The 17,108-nt window shown below is 43.9% G+C and overlaps 1 pseudogene; it reads right to left on the bottom strand.

Moving 5' to 3' along the window:
- Positions 1 to 208: 208 nt before the first annotated feature.
- On the bottom strand, positions 209 to 3,094 carry LOC149158647 (25S ribosomal RNA; annotated as a pseudogene).
- Positions 3,095 to 17,108: the final 14,014 nt, after the last annotated feature.

Raw genomic sequence — 17,108 nt, 5'->3', positions numbered from 1 at the left:
GAATGGAACCCATCCTTACCACAAGCTCTTAATAATACGTCCTTGATCTGTCATTACGTGCGACTATCTGTACCATAGAATAACTGAGTTAATAACTACTACGAGTAAGGACAAAAGAAAAGGCTTTCTACATATGCACCGTCCCAAGTAACGGTATTTTATCAGCTGTAGAAAAAAAAACTCTCATAGGAGCCCGAATATGAATAAATAGGGTCATGTAGGAACAAGGTTCAAATCTCTCGGTCTATTAGGATGCCTCAGCTGCATACATCATTACACTTCCACTTGACACCTATCATAATTATAAACAGCTCGTCTCACCGTGACCTTATCTTGGATTCTCAATAATTTTGTCGCTCCATCCCCTGAAAGGATAGAGAACCCGTCGTTGTCCCAGCCGTGTTCACGACTAGGGTCTCTCAGGGAAGTAAGAATAGGAGAGCACTCATCTTGGGGTGGGCTTTCTACTTATATGCTTTCAGTAGTTATCCGCTCCGCACTTGGCTACCCAGCGTCTACCGTGGGCACGATAACTGGTACACCAGAGGTGTGTCCTTCCCGGTCCTCTCGTACTAGGGAAAGGTCCTCTCAATTCTCTAACGCCCACACCGGATATGGACCGAACTGTCTCACGACGTTCTGAAGCCAGCTCATGTACTGCTTTAATGGGTGAACAACCCAACCCTTGGAACGTACTACCGCCCTAGGTGGCGAAGAGCCGACATTGAGGTGCCAAACCTTCCCGTCAATGTGAACTCTTGGCGAAGATCAGCATGTTATCCATAGAGTAACTTTTATCCGTTGAGCGATGACCCTTCCACTCGGCACCATCGGATCACTAAGGCCGACTTTCATCCCTGCTCGATGGGTGGGTCTTGCAGTGAAGCTCCCTTCTGCCTTTGCACTCGAGGGTCGATTTCCATCCGGCCCGAGGAAACCTTTGCATGCCTCCGTTACCTTTTGGGAGGCCTACGCCCCATAGAAACTGTCTACCTGAGACTGTCCCTTGGCCCGTAGGTCCTGACGCAAGGTTAGAATTCTAGCTCTTCCAGAGTGGTATCTCATTGGTGGCTCAAGCCCCCCTGGAAGGGGGCCTTCTTCGCCCTCCACTTAAGCTGCGCAAGAAGAACCCAAAGACAATCCCAAGGAATAGTAAAGCTTCATAGGGTCTTTCTGTCCAGGTGCAGGTAGTCCGCATCTTCACAGACATGTCTATTTCACCGAGTCTCTCTCCGAGACAATGCCCAGATCGTTATGCCTTTCGTGCTGGTCGGAACTTACCCGACAAAGAATTTCGCTACCTTAGCACCATTATAGTTACGGCCGCCGTTCACCGGGGCATCGGTCGCTGGCTTCCCCATCATCAGGTCACCAACTTCCTTAACCTTCCGGCACTGGGCAGGCGTCAGCCCCCATACATGGTCTTAGGACTTTGCAGAGACCTGTGTTTTTGGTAAACAGTCGCCCGGGCCTGGTCACTGAGACCTCCTGAGGAGGCACCCCTTCTCCCGAAGTTACAGGGCTATTTTGCCGAGTTCCTTAGAGAGAGTTGTCTCGCGCCCCTAGCTATTCTCTAACTACGTACTTGTGTCGGTTTCGGGTATAGGTACCCATTTGTTGAAGGTCGTTCGAGCTTTTCCTGGGAGTATGGCATGGGTTACTTCAGTGCTGTAGTGCTTAGTACTCAGACATTGGCTCAAGGCATTTTCTCTACCCCTTCTTACCCTGAAAAGGATAACCTTGCGTCCTTGAACCGATAACCGTCTTTCGGCTAACCTAGCCTCCTCCATCCCTCGGGACCAACAAGGGGTAGTACAGGAATATTCACCTGTTGTTCATCAACTACGCCTTTCGGCCTGATCTTAGGCCCTGACTCACCCTCCGTGGATGAACCTTGCGGAGGAACCCTTAGGTTTTCGAGGCATTGGATTCTCACCAATGTTTGTGTTACTCAAGCCGACATTCTCGCTTCCGCTTCGTCCACACCTGCTCGCGCCGCTGCTTCCCTCTGAGGTGGAACGCTCCCCTACAGATGTATTTTTACATCCCACAGCTTCGGTAGATTACTTATTCCCGTTCATATTCAGTGCATGAGTGCTCGATCAGTGAGCTATTACGCACTCTTTCAAGGTTGGCTGCTTCTAGGCAAACCTCCTGGCTGTCTTTGCACTCGTACTTCCTTCATCACTAAGCGGTCATTTAGGGGCCTTAGCTGATGATCTGGGTTGTTCCCCTCTCGACGATGAAGCTTATCCCCCATTATCTCACTGGTTGACCCTTACCCCCTTTTATTGGGGTAATCTAGTATTCAGAGTTTGCCTCGATTTGGTACCGCTCTCGTGGCCCGTACCGAAACAGTGCTTTACCCCTAGATGGTCCAGTCAATTGCTGTGCCTCAATGCATTTCAGGGAGAACCAGCTAGCTCTGGGTTCGAGTGGCATTTCACCCCTAACCACAACTCATCCGTTGATTTTTCAACATCAGTCGGTTCGAACCTCGACTTAGTTTCACCCAAGCTTCATCCTGGTCATGGATAGATCACCCAGGTTCGGGTCCATAAGCAGTAACAATTTCCCCATGAAGACTCGCTCTCACTACGGCTCTAGTGGGTTCCCTTAACCAAGCAACTGCCTATAAGTCGTCGACTCATTCTTCAACAGGCACGCGGTCAGAGATCTAATTTTCCTCCCACTGCTTGGGAGCTTACGGTTTCATGTTCTATTTCACTCCCCGATGGGGGTTCTTTTCACCTTTCCCTGATGGTACTACTTCGTTATCGGTCACCCAAGAGTATTTAGCCTTGCAAGGTGGTCCTTGCTGATTCACATGGGATTCCACGTGTCCCATGCTACTCAGGTTAGAGTGTAAGCCAATGATGCTTTCGGCTACTGGACTCTCACCACCTAGGGTGTAGGACTCAACCGCTTCGCCTAACAGCACAGAGCTTATATTGTGCTCTTGCACAACCCCGTTTTCAGGGTTTAGGCTGCTCCCATTTTGCTCTCCACTACTACGGGAATCGCCTTTGCTGTCTATTCCTCTCGCTAATAAGATGTTTCAGTTCACCAGGTTGTCTCTTGCCTGCCAATGGATTTAGCAACAGTGAAAAGGGTTAACCTATTCGGAAATCTCCGGATCTATGCTAATTTTCAACTCCCCGAAGCATTTCGTCACTTACCATGCCCTTCCTCGTCTCTGGGTGCCTAGGTATCCACCGTAAGCCCTTCCTCATTTGAACCTTGTCATTCAAGGCTATGCCATCCTAAGGTGCTACTAAATGGAAAAATATTATCAACGTCCATGAATGAGAAATCATAAATAGAACTACCGGATCTGAATAATATCGTGGTATCATATACCATTTACCATTTAGGATCATGGGCTGAAGATAAGCAGACTCGAACTGCTGACACCCGCCACAGGGTAAACCACCGTCTCTCAGGCCTCCCAGACTGGATTCTACCATAGAGGCCAACGATAGAAAATAACTCCCCCCTGAACACAGCTCATAACTTTCATCGTATTGTGCTCTCCAAAGAGCAACTCTTCCAAACAGGTGCTGAGTTGAAATGCCATTTTAGGGATTCTTGTAGTTCTGAGCTATCCAGCTACAAGAGAACCAGGAACAGAGAGCTCTCCCCTTTTTCCACCCGACTCTTTGGTTCTCAGAATGTTTGCCCTTCTCCGACCCTTCCTGTCCAACTGGAGCGGATAGCTAATGCATTCTCCACTGTGGGTATATGGTCGGTCTGTGACCCCTGGATGTCTTTGGCACCCTTGGGGTGATCTCGTAGTTCCTACGGGGTGGAGATGATGGGGTTGGTCCATGGCATGGCTTTTTTTTCCTTTTACCACATTTTTCTCAAAGGGTTGAAGGGAGATAGTACATCAAGCTATTCGCAAGGGCCAACTTGATCCTCTTCCCCAGGGATCCCAGATGAAGTAACCCTAGGAGAGCTGCCAACTCCAACTATCGCCCATGTATGATCTATATTAGATCTAACCAACTACCCACTCTACCTTCTCTACATTCTTGACAGCCCATCTTTCTTTGTCTCTGTAGAGTTTTTCAGTGGCATGTTTCGGTCCTATTCCCCATTACTGAGAAAAGGTAAGCCACCGGTTCGAGTAAAAGATACTACCATTACCACCTAGATGATTAGACATCCAACCCGTAATAGCAACGACCCAATTGCAAGAGCGGAGCTGTAACAACTTAGCTATATCCCCCATACTTGGACCAAGTGGTCCATACATGAAAAAAAAATAAAGTTAATAAGATGCATTTTATTTTTCTTCCTACGATTTTCCCTAGCGCAGCTGGCCTATCCTGGACTTGAACCAGAGACCTCACCTGTGAAGCAAATCCTTGCACCTGCGATACTATCCAATCAACTAATTGGAAGAGAATCAATAGATTCTTTTTCAGGAGTGATTCATCCTTCCCGAACGCAGCATACAACTTCCTCTCCATTGTACTGCACTCTCCAAGTGTGCTTGTTCCCCTTTTATTTTTATTTCCTCACCGAGCCAACGGCGAGCAAATGGAAATCACTTTTGATGAGAAAAGGAGGCGTTGAAAGACCCTCCTCGCCCAACCCCGGGACACTTGTTATAGACATTTTTGTGCCTTATAGCTCTAAGCATAAAATGTCCATAAACCAAGGGCTCCTAGGTCCCTAAAAGTGTTGTTCTAACTCCTAAAGGAACAAGGTCAACAAATTACAACTTCTCCCAGAAGTTCTCCACTAGAAACTGCTCAGAATCAATCAAATCAGGATCATTTCAGCTGCTCCACTAGCCAAGTGCGTTGCATAGCACCCAGGTCCACTAGCTAGGTGCGTTGTGTCACACCTAAATGCACTACCAGGGTGCGTTGAGCGGGAAATGACAAGTGGCAGAGTCATTCCACGAGGTGGAGAGACAATGGAAGCTTCCAAAATCTTCTCCAATGACACTTGCCTCACTGAATTCGACCAAGGATGAGTAAGAGGCTCTCAGTCTCCAAGTGGAAGCAAGAACTGACAGAGAGAAGACACTAGTCAAATCATAAGCTGACTCATACTCCTTGCATACATCTATATATGGATCCCTCATCCCAGAGATCCAGAGGCTGGAATTTTGTACATTGCAGAGAATTGCTGTTGGTTTTGAGATAGATATCAGAGTATTGGGTGATTTATGCTTTGTTGGAGGTGAAGAGGGGCTTCTTTGCTGGGAGGTTGATGCTGGATCAGGAATCATCGGTTGTAACTCCTCCTGGATCTTCTTGTTATATCAATAAAACTATTTGAGTTTCTCCTACATGCTTGTGTATCAGTGATGTTTGTTACATTTGTATGTTTAGCTTAAATCTGATCCTAAGCTTTTTATGAATATAAACCCATGTCTTTGTATAGTTTCCTTCTTCTGTGATCTTGCAAGTACTTGGTGAAGCTGGGCAAGTAAGGGAGTAGGTAGCTGGAAGCTGTCAAAGAGGAGAGAGATTGGATCAAAGGACTAGCGCAAGACACAGGTTGGTTCATCCTATTTCTCTTTGTTTATAGTTCATAAAGAAGAATACAAAAGTAGTTTTCTCTGTTTGTTTCTAAGGTCACTGTCACACCTTAGTGGGATAGGGTCGTTCTGAATAGACACTTTTCCCGTTAACAAAATGGCGACTCCACTGGGGACGATTGTCTAGTTAGTTTGTTTGTGTTTCTCTTGTTGTTTGTTTCATAAACTTAGAAGTAGCAAATCGAACTGCATTTGCCATTAACAAATGCAAAGTAGACATCTGTTGCTTCAATCCATTCACTGGATCTGTTTATGATTTGAACAGCTGATTCACAAATGATCTGATTGCCCTTTGTGATAGCTCTTAGACCTTCTTTAAATCTACCCTCTGATTGTACATTACTGATTGCTTTTACTCGGCCAAAAACCATAGATTAAACTGCAAACCATGACCCAGAACCCGGATAGAATTCTCGTTTCTGCCCCAGCGCAGGTACTGTGAAGAGTTCCTGCATTTTAGCGCAGTTCCCGAGAGGGAAACCTGCGTTGCAATCCAGTTTCTCTGTGTAACAGGTGCGCTGATCAGCCTAGCCTTGTGCAGCTGAGGTTCTTTGCTCAATTTTTTCAGTTTTGTCTCTAATTTTTGCAGCCTGTGATCAGTGTGTGTGTCTATTTAAAAACCCCTTTTCTTTGCCGTAATTCCGCCTCAGTTGTATAAAAGAAACTGTAGATGTTTTTGTGTGTTTGTTACGTCATTTACAGTTTTCCATTGCAAAAGTAGAATAGTCATACTGTCGTCCTTTGATTCAGATCTGTCGCAAGTGTCGATTTTGATCATAGGAGAAGGTTTATTTGTTGTTGACAGTCGATTATGCTTTTACTTTTTCCTTTGGTCTGAATTTGTGACTTTCTAGTGTCGAAACGAGTGTTTATTTCAAAATCATAAAGTGTCGTAATCGTCTCTACCTTTTGATTTCGAAAAGAAGCTTGTTTGTGTTTTTCACTTGAAAGCGAATTCAGATTTGTACAACAACTTTCTTTTTAGGCATCAATATTAAGAAAGTGAAAAACAAATACATGCACATGTGCATTTGCATATTGACAGTCTGTTTGGCTTGATTTAGGAAAAGTGCATTTACAGTGTGCTCTTTGCTCTTTGCGAAAAGATTGTGTCTTTCTTTTCCCTTGTAGCTAGGATTTTCATTGCTAAAAAGAGATAAAAGTTTGTTTATCATCTTTAGATTGCATTTTAGGAATTACATCTACATCTCATGGTGATCCCAAAAGGCAAACTTCATAAGAAAGATCAACTTAAAATAAACTCAATGAACTTAACAACGCTTTGGAACTTAACGCACAACATTTAGAGGTCTAGGCTACAGACGTATTCCGGCGTCGTAAAGCCTGGTAACTGTTGTCCTCACTGATGGTTGGGTGATTCCTCCACTTTGAGACGATAAGTGCCAGTACGGACTTGTGCTCCCACGTACCGTCGAGTATATATTGGGAGACCCCTATAGGCTTAAAACCTTTTATCCATAGGAAGCCATGTCGGCCGCCCTATTGATCACAATGCACCGAACACAGCATTCGGGAAGATTGACTGTCGTACCGTAAAAAGTATTCTGCAGTTTTGCGATTGGTTTGGTACTCCCTCTACCTAGACCTCTAGAGCAGTCCCTTTCGTTCCTTTTCAGACTCCTTAATGGAAAAGTTCCATCTGAGCACTTGTCACTTCAGGCTCATTAAAAATCGAAGGAGACTAGAGTCATCTTTTGTTTTTTCTCGACTCTTAAAAACTGAAAAAACAAGTTGTGTCAAAAGCGTCTAAAATTCATTTAATACGGAAACATACTTTCCCTTTTATTTTAGTTGATTGAGTAATCTGAAATCGTGGAAGAAAGTCAATCGAAACCCAGGGGCTATTTCGACAGTCTGGTCCGTTCCTGTTTGTTCATCTGGAATAATATCCGGAGACTCTTATGTTGAGTCTCGACAAATTGATCCATTTGGAGGTCAATTTGGGCAGTCTGGTCCCCAAGGGCAAACAATTCCCTTGAGTTCTGGATTACCACCGTATGGGGGGCAGTATGCCCTTTCATTATCCCCTCCGGGAGGATATCCATACGGGAGTTCACAACAACATTCAGGTTATACTGGAATTACCTCAAGTGGTTGGGTACCTATACTACCTCAACAACCAAGAGTTATGTATTCGATGCAACAATGCGTACCTGTGTCGAACATACCGACTACGCCAGCTATCGTGACGGTGTCGCAAGTTCAAGCGCTGCCTATTGTATGTCAACCTCAGGTTGTAATGCAACAGCCCCTTGACCCTGTGACTCAACCACAATTGCCGACTAGTAGGGTGACACAGGTCCAGACGGGTACAATTACCCCTCACCTTGGTCAGATGGTTAATATCGGGCAACAGCACATGGCTTCACAACCGTGGCTGGTGCAATACCAACAACCACAATTCCAACAAGTATACCAAGGATCTGAGCAGCAGATCTTTGCGAACAGTGGACAGCCGTACATTCAAAACGGTCAAAATGAACCATTCTATAATGGTCAAGTCCACCAACCTTACCAAACGTACCAGCATCAAATGCATTATGCCGGTATGCAAAGACCAACTGCTCAGGCGATTCCATCGTATCCTGGGTATGCTTCACCTAACCTGAATCAACAGTTACCATTCGTGGCAACTTTAGAGTTACCTTATTTAAACCGGTTAACAAACGATCCAATTGCTTACGCCCCTTGGTGGCCAGGGATTTCACATAAACTTCCATCAGATATTCCTAAATTTAATGGAAATCCGGGTGAAGATCCATCGAATCACGTGATGACCTTTTATCTATGGTGTTCATCAAACACCCTAAATGATGATTCGATAAGACTTCGCCTTTTTCAGAGGACGTTAACGAGTCCAGTGGCAAAATGGTACATTGAATTGCCTAGAGCTTCGTTCGACAACTTCAGCACCTTAGCCACAACCTTTTTAACCCATTTTCAATTACCAATAAGGTATGAAACGGGAACAGAACTGCTTACCAACTACAAACAGACAACGACCACTCACATATCTGATCATATACATGAGTGGCGACATCGTCGTAGGATGGTAAAAACGTACGTTCCCGATCAGCTATTAGCTGAATGGTTTATCAAGTCATTACTGCCTTCCATCACGGAAGATGTGGCAAAGGGGGGAGTCGTAACGGAAGAGCAAGTGATCGCTTGTGCACAATATCTGGACTTGATTTACACTCAGTCCGGCACGCTCTACAACAAAATACCTGGCGCCCCTAGACCGGAATTCTCAATTCCTCCTCCTCCTAAATCGAATAATGACTCTCATGCCAGCGATGGCGTGATTGGCACAACAGACACGAAATCGACAAAGGCTACATCCAAGAAGGCCCATAAGATTTCAGGTCAAAATGCAAAAGACGAACTTCTTGCTTTGGAAGTAAATGCTGTGTCGACAGACAGAGGCAAAGAAACCAAACAACCAGGAAGCAAGAAGAAAGGCAAAGGGAAGAAGAAGAAACAGGATGAGTCATCTCCTGAAAAATCTTCTTCAAACCCTCCTGGAAATAGGAAACCCCCTGCAAGGTGTCATATATGCAATGAGGATCATTGGACGAAAGAATGTCCATACAAAGCTGAGCTTAAGAGATTCTTTAAAAGTTCGAAAACCTCAGCAGTGTTAACTGATCCGTTTCCAAATCCAGGAACAAATTTGGTTGAAAGTGGAAATGCTTCCCCGTCTCAAGTGCTAATGTTGTCGATTTCAAAACAATAGAATGATGCTTTGATTTCGACAAGGAACAAAGATTATGGGAATCCGCAGCTGTCGAACAACAAGGATAAAGATCAACCGAGTAGTTCGACAACAACTTCAACAAAAGTTGTACCACCTACCATCCCTGAATTGACAATAAAACCGTCAAAGGGAGTAGTACACAAGTCGACATTTAATCCCCGCACTAGAGCGGCGCAGCATTATAACATAGTGGAAGATTTGGCACAATCGCCATCCGCTATGTCGACTCTTGAAGTACTACAAAATTGCCCATCCCAAAGGCAGGCTTTGTTATCGGCCATTAGTGGGATTGATCTAAAGGATTCCAATCTTATATCCTTCGACCACAAAGGGTACGATCCTCAGTTACCAGCTCAATTAGCTTTCCTTGTTCAAGTGAAAGCCCTCAACAAAACTGTTCACCGAACGATTATTGATGAGGGGACATCTACATGTATTATGTCGATGAGTTGCTGGAAAACTTTAGGATCTCCAACCTTGTCGTGGTCTGCGACGACATTAAAAGCATTCAACGGAAGGACATATACCCCATACGGTATCCTAAATAACTTGAAAGTTGAACTAGGAGGGAAAACAGTAGAAATAGATGTTGAAGTCATCGATGGGAATCTTGATTACAACATCCTACTGGGACGACCATGGATATATGCCATGGCAGCTGTTGTGTCGACCTATTTTAGAAAGATTGCATTTCCCTTTCAGGGAGGGATTACAATCGTCGATCAACAAAACTTCCTCCCCAATGGTTCTCAAGTTACAGGAGGCATTCCCATGATCCATGGAAGCCCCCATTCGCTTCAGAATATCGGAGTAGGCCTACTAAAAGATCCTATACTAATGGGAACTTTCGCTCTTCCACCTTCGATCAATCTGGCGGAAGTAGCATCAATAGGAACCTGCAACATGATATCTTCCACAAAGATCTCAGAGAATGATATCAACATGGATCATGCAATGGTTTTGCCCCCAAGCCCAATAGAAATATTATAGCAATCAATGTTTTTGGCATGGGAGGCAAACCCAAATCAATGCTCATCAAGCGTTTGGATAGATAGGTCTAGAGAATATGGTACTCCTTCAGATCCTTGGTCGCAAGTGCATGGCACCGACGAAGGAATTCTCCAAGCTATGGTAATTGAAGGAGCACCATGGAATGATTCCCACCATCGTTCTCTTCTTCCGGATTATGAAGACGATACTCAAAATGACCTTTACCATCCTTCAGTAGTTGATTTTCTATCAAATACTGTAAATACGGTGGAATCTGAGCGAAACTTATCCAACATTGAAGAGACTATAGCCATAAATATCTCGACCAAAACAGATGTTGTAGAGAATATTTATGTCGGCAAATGTTGTTCTCCTTCAGAGCTGGAAATATATAACGCTCTCTTTTCGCGAATTCAGAGATGTCTTTGCTTGGTCATACAGTGAAATGCCTGGCATCGACTTAAGTATCGTTGAACACGAAATTAAGATGTATCCGGATGTCAAACCAGTACGACAACGGCTAAGGCAGGTGCACCCCAAGAAAGCCGCTGCCATTAAGGCAGAAGTTGAAAAACTTCTCCATGCTAGTTTCATCTACCCGGTTCCTCTAACCGATTGGGTATCGAATATTGTCCCTGTTATGAAAAAACAGGGGACAATTAGAGTGTGCGTCGATTATAGGGATGTAAATCAAGCTTGTCCAAAAGACAACTACCCTACACCCTTCATTGACCAGATAATTGATGAATGCGCCGGATGCGAAATCTTTTCATTCATGGATGAATTTTCCGGGTATAATCAAATAAACATCCGCCCACAGGACCAGTCAAAGACTGCATTCATTTGTCCGTGGGGCACATTCGCATATCGAAAATTACCCTTTGGTTTAAAGAACGCAGGGGCGACGTTTCAGAGGGCAATGAATTATGCCTTCCATGACATCAAAAACATCATTCAACCATACCTCGACGACCTTCCGGCTCATTCGCGAAAGCGGACTGATCATCCGCAGCATTTAAGAGCGATATTTCTACGTTGCCGACACTACAATATACGACTCAATCCGCACAAATGTGTATTTTGCGTCAGTTCTGGTCATTTACTTGGCTTTGTAGTCTCCAAGGATGGGATTCGTCTCGACCCGTGTAAGGTCCAGGCAATCATAAATTTGCCTCCACCTTCAAATTTGCTTCAGATTCAGAAACTCCAAGGGAAAGCAAACTTTCTGAGGAGATTCATTCCAAATTACGCTGAACTTGCTAAAGGTTATACTCGTCTCTTGAAAAAGGAAGTACCCTTTGTCTGGGATCAGGTTGCGCAAGCTTCGTTTGATGCTTTAAAAGATTCCCTAATGAAAGCATCATTAATGTACGCCCCTGATTATCAAAGAGATTTTAACCTGTATCTAGCTGCAGCAGATACGACCATCGCAATGGTTTTAGTTCAAGAAGTTGATGGAATTGAACATCCTATTTATTATTTAAGTAAGAACTTAAATGATACAGAAAGCAAATATTCTTATGTTGAAAAACTAGCGCTTGCAGCTGTTCAAGCGATACAAAGATTTCGACACTATGTGCTCTTTCAGAAGACTACCATTCTGTTAGATTGCAACCCCATGACTTATATATTGTCGCGACAGCTGCTGGGGGGCAAATATTCAAAATGGATAGCAATCCTTCAAGAGTTTGATCTGGAATTTGTGAAATCCAAGTCAAAGAAAGCTCTAGTTTTCGCAGAATTATTATGCGATCTCCCATCGTCATCCAACGATGAAACATCCGAAGAATCAATCGTGGATGAAAGTTTGTTTCTGATATCTACAAGCAATGAGTGGTATGGGGATATAATCATTTATCTCCAAACCCAAAAATTTAGGCCAAACACCTCCCACTCTGAACAAAAACGTATACGATACCAAGCAAAAGACTACATGATCGTCGGTGATACACTCTACCGTCGTGGTATTGATACGGTTCTAAGAAGGTGCCTCACCCATGAGGAGGCCGAAAAAGTCCTGAATGAGTGTCATTCAGGCGCGTGTGGGGGGCATCAATCTGGATATGCTACAGCACAAAAAATCTTACGAGCAGGATACTTCTGGCCAACAATGTTCAAAGATTGCATAACCGCAGTCAGAAGTTGCCATGCTTGTCAAATTTTTGATAGCAAAACCAGAAGACCACCCGCGCCTCTACAGCCAATAGTTACTGTTGGGCCATTCGCCAAATGGGGCATCGATTTCATGACATGTAACCCCACCTCGACCGGGGGGCATGGGTATATCATAGCCGCAGTCGACTATTTTACCAAATGGGCCGAGGCGATGCCTACATTAGATAATACTGGTGAAACAGCTGCCCTTTTCTTTTTCAATCATGTAGTCGCCAGATTCGGCATACCACAGGCTATAGTCACAGATCATGGATCGCATTTTCGCAATCACATGATGGTTGAATTAGCTGCCAAACTAGGGTTGTCTCACGATAGCTCTACTCCATATTATCCACAGGCCAACGAACAAGTTGAAGCGATCAACAAGGTCCTGAAACGCATGCTGCAAAGGATGATCGGAGTTCACAAAAGAAGATGGCACCTAATCCTGTACTCAGCTTTGTGGGCTTACCGAACATCGGTAAGAAATGCAACCGAGTTCACACCCTTCCAACTGGTATATGGCCTAGAAGCAGTCTTACCAGTCCAGTGTGAAATCTCGTCTCTCAAACTCGCAATTGATCTCCTCCCTGGAACTTCAGAAGAAGAGGATCGTTTCTTGGAATTAATCCAATTGGATGAAACCCGTCATGACGCCGCATTGGCTAACAAAGCCCATAAGAAACGAGTCAAGGCGCAGTTCGACAAAAATGTCAAACCCCGTGTCTTCTCAGAAGGTGACTTGGTCTTGCTTTACGACTAAGAATCCGATAAATTGGGAGCAGGTAAATTTAAGTCTTTATGGATGGGCCCCTATATTGTTAAGCGGGTGTTAGTAAAGGGAGCCTACGAGTTAATGGATTATGACAGAATTCCACTGGCGCAACCTCGTAATGGGTTGTACCTCAAGTGTTACTACGCGTAGTAGTAACCAGTATACTTTTGTTATATTTTTGTTTTCGCTAAAATGTTTGTTTTGGTCGAGTAATCCACCTTTTTACATTTATTGCAGATGTCAAACCCATTGGAGCCATGTGTTGGATATGCCGACGGAGCGAGTCGTAGTTCGCGGAACCTGTCCTCTGCAGCCTGGGCCATTTTTGATCCAAGCGACGAGTTAGTAAGTTTCAGAGGTGTATGTATTGGTCGATCAACGAACAATATCGCTGAGTATAGCGCGTTGATAGAACTTCTCTCTGATGCCATCACTCATGGTATACGCTGACTAATTGTCAGGCTAGACTCACAACTCATAATACTACAACTCAATGGTATATATTCCATCCGAAACCCAGCTATTTATCGCATGTTCCTAAGGGTTAAGATTTTGGAAAGACAATTCGATCTTATTCAATACCAACATATTTCCAGAAACTTAAACACATTAACCGACTCATTAGCAAACTATGTGTTAGATAGACATTTGCAACATTTATAAAAGGAAACGCATCATCAATGTTTTACATGTGGATCATATAACTCAACCAGAATAAAACTCCGAAAATCAAAAATATATATATAGCTGTTTATGGTTTACATATAATGTTCTGTAACCAAGACAAAATCGGTCACGCGACCCAAAAACTCAAAATGCTAGGGGGCACCCTAGTCTAATGATGCTCGTGATAGCAAGTCACAACCTGTGCGATCATGCGTAAGAGACGAGTCCATCGTCTGGGCACACCAGTAGTATGCTGCTGTAACCGCAAAGGTAGCTCGTCAGTCCTCACATCTGGTATACCAAGAGTGAGGCCCTCAACCTGCTCCTGCAAAGCTGTGAGAGTCTCGGCCACATTGAGGTCACGAAGAATAGCCCTTCCGGCGGCCTCTCCTGCTGGAGCAACAGTTGGTACTCTCAGGCGAACTACTGGACAAACAGGACCAACATCTGCATGTACACATGAGTTTGATTAGAGTCTTGATAGAACAAAGCACAAGGACATTATAAACAAAAACAGTAAACAACAATATGGTCAGAGATTTTACCAATAGCACCCCACTGCTCGCCGTCCGGCACTACTAAATCTGGATCACCGTGGAAGTCCATGCTAGCATATGGATACTCGGCATAAACCATCTCCTGACGATCAAACCACCTGAAGAAGGTATCAGAAAATGAAATCTGAGATTGGCCAGCATGCCTAGACATATGGTCAACCCATCTCTGCATACGTGGTTCAGTAGGAGAAGGTAAGTCGAGTGCAATGTACTGTGGCTGCATCAGTGGTATCTTCTCCAAGGCAAAGGAGGTCAGAATAGAACCGTACCCAAAGTTCTTCAACCTCCCATTCTTTATCTTGGTCAACTATTCCTTCATCACAAGAAGTACTGCGTCGCACCAGTTGAACACCTTCGGTTGAAGGCATTCCAAGGCATGCTGCATATAGGATCTGTTGGCCACATGAAGAGACGCACTACCAGCCATCCTACCAAAAGTAAACAGGATAGTCCTAAGAGACCTGTCAGTAACATCACGGATGATGATCTTGCCGTCTTTACTCGGCTGATATCCTTCTCTGCAATACCGGCAGACATAATCTCTCACAGAATCGCCTCCTCAAACCGAACCTGACAAAGAGATGGGGGCACCCCGCCTCGACAAGCCAGTCAAGAAATAGATGTCTACTGCAGTCAAGAGGATATATTTGCCCCTAATCTGGAAAAATTGGTTGATAGGATCCCAAGCATCAAGCAAATACTGCAGTAAGTTGATCTGCTGTCTCATGCTAGAAATGCGGAAGAATTTCAGTAAGCCACAATTCCGCAGCGCGTTCACTATAACTGGATCATGAAGGGCAATCATGTCCTCTTCTTCATGCTCATGTTCTCGCCATGTAAGGTTCATCTTGCTCCAAGATCTCTGAAAAACCAACAAGAGGGGAGTTAGGTCCTGATTTTGGTGAGAAACAGGCAAAAATTCCATGAAAAATTGTGCAACAAATTCCCTTTCTGCGCCCAATGCACCTGCAGCAGTGATCTAAGTGCGTTGAATGTCAAACTGCCTTCATACAAGCCAGCATTCAATGCAGGTTTCGATGCACTGAGGGTGCGTTAATGGCAGAACGAATCCCTCAAACCCCAGGGGCTCAGAAAAGCAGGGAATAAAGCACAAAATGCAAAATGGAAACCATGAAATGAAAGAGCTCAGGATTAGCTCCTACCTGGTCCAGACGGTGCCGAGAATCGTCCACAGAATATCCCGAAATCAACTGATGAAAATCGAGAGGGAAAACACCTCCAAAGCTCCAACAAGCCAAGTTCAAATGAAATGGTAAAATGAGAGGTAAAAAAAACACTTTTTAATTACTTTTACGTAGTTCAAAGTAAAATATTAGCATTTTAATCTCGTTTTCAAGCAAATTTTGTTCATTTCTAACTATTTTGATGAAGCAGTTGAAAATACAGTACGATCTTTCGAAGGACAAAGCTATCTATGGTAAAAATCAAAACAAGACCATCTAATCGAGCAGTTTTAGCACATAGTTCAAGCTCGTTAAAAAATAAACATAAGACATGAGCAAATGTTTCCACCCGCATTTAAGCTCGTTAAAAAATGAACTATTCCCCGGTAAATAACCACCGTGAATGAAGCATTTCAGCCATTAAAGCCTTGGTCGTGTTTGCACCGTCACCTCCACTTTTCCATTGGCCGATCATTCGCCTCCATTTGATTGTTTACCCATTTTGAGGAACATCTACGAAGAGTGATTTCACTAGCCATCCTTGTGACACTGCCATGATTGGAAAATTCCAACCCTTACCTGGAATCAGCTGCTACCCATTTTATCACTCGTTCCTCAAAAGACGAGTCTTCTTTAAGCTCTTTTCAACTGACTCGTAAAATATGAAAAGATTGCCGAGTTTTGGCCTTCTAGCTCGTTAAAATGACAGGAAGTGCTATCCCTCCTCTATATTTTAATCTTTTTGGACCTAAGGGATTATTGCACAAAAAGATCGAGCGCTTGTTTTGTTCGGCTCGTTAAAACTATCGAAAAATCATCCCTTCTATATTGTTTTATACTTTTTCGGACTTAAGGGATTAGATGACGAAAAAGGAATTTCAGAGTTACCTTTACGTACCTTTTCAGACTCTCTAAAAATGAAAAGAACCGAGTTATTTTGTCGTTATACTCGTTAAAAAGATTAATAGTGACAAACTTGTCTTTAGACGAGAACGAGTTTCACTATCGCTAGGCTCGTTAAAACATAGCGATGGGTTTGCCCGAAGGGAAAATTATAGAACAAGCATATGTTATCCTCCTCAAGCTTGACAAAAATAAAGAGGTACTGGTCAGCAATGACTGGGGAAAAATTGGGAAGAAACTCAAAGAATCTTTATTGGTAGCAAGTCGCTCTTGAACATGACACTTCCACTCCATGCCTGAGTCGGGTTGGGTTGTTTCATTCACCGGTCACATCACCATGGTCACGCCATACCATCCACATTTGGGGTAAATGCTACCAATCCATCACATAAGTGTCGCTGACATGTTCAAGAGAAGTCATCCAGAGAAGTCACTTGTGTCCCATCCACTACCATACATTATACTTCATTCTTTCATGACCGCCATCCTGAACCATATATCATCAGATCGTTTTCACCTCCATCAAAATCATTTGCTCTGTTCC

This window comes from Pinus tabuliformis, chromosome 5_2 (genome assembly GCF_031772625.1).
Source record: "Pinus tabuliformis cultivar Carrire ecotype Pingquan chromosome 5_2, CPIR1, whole genome shotgun sequence".
Lineage (NCBI taxonomy): Eukaryota > Viridiplantae > Streptophyta > Pinopsida > Pinales > Pinaceae > Pinus > Pinus tabuliformis.
Note: the sequence above shows the minus strand (reverse complement) of the source record. Positions and strands in the feature narration are given on the sequence as shown.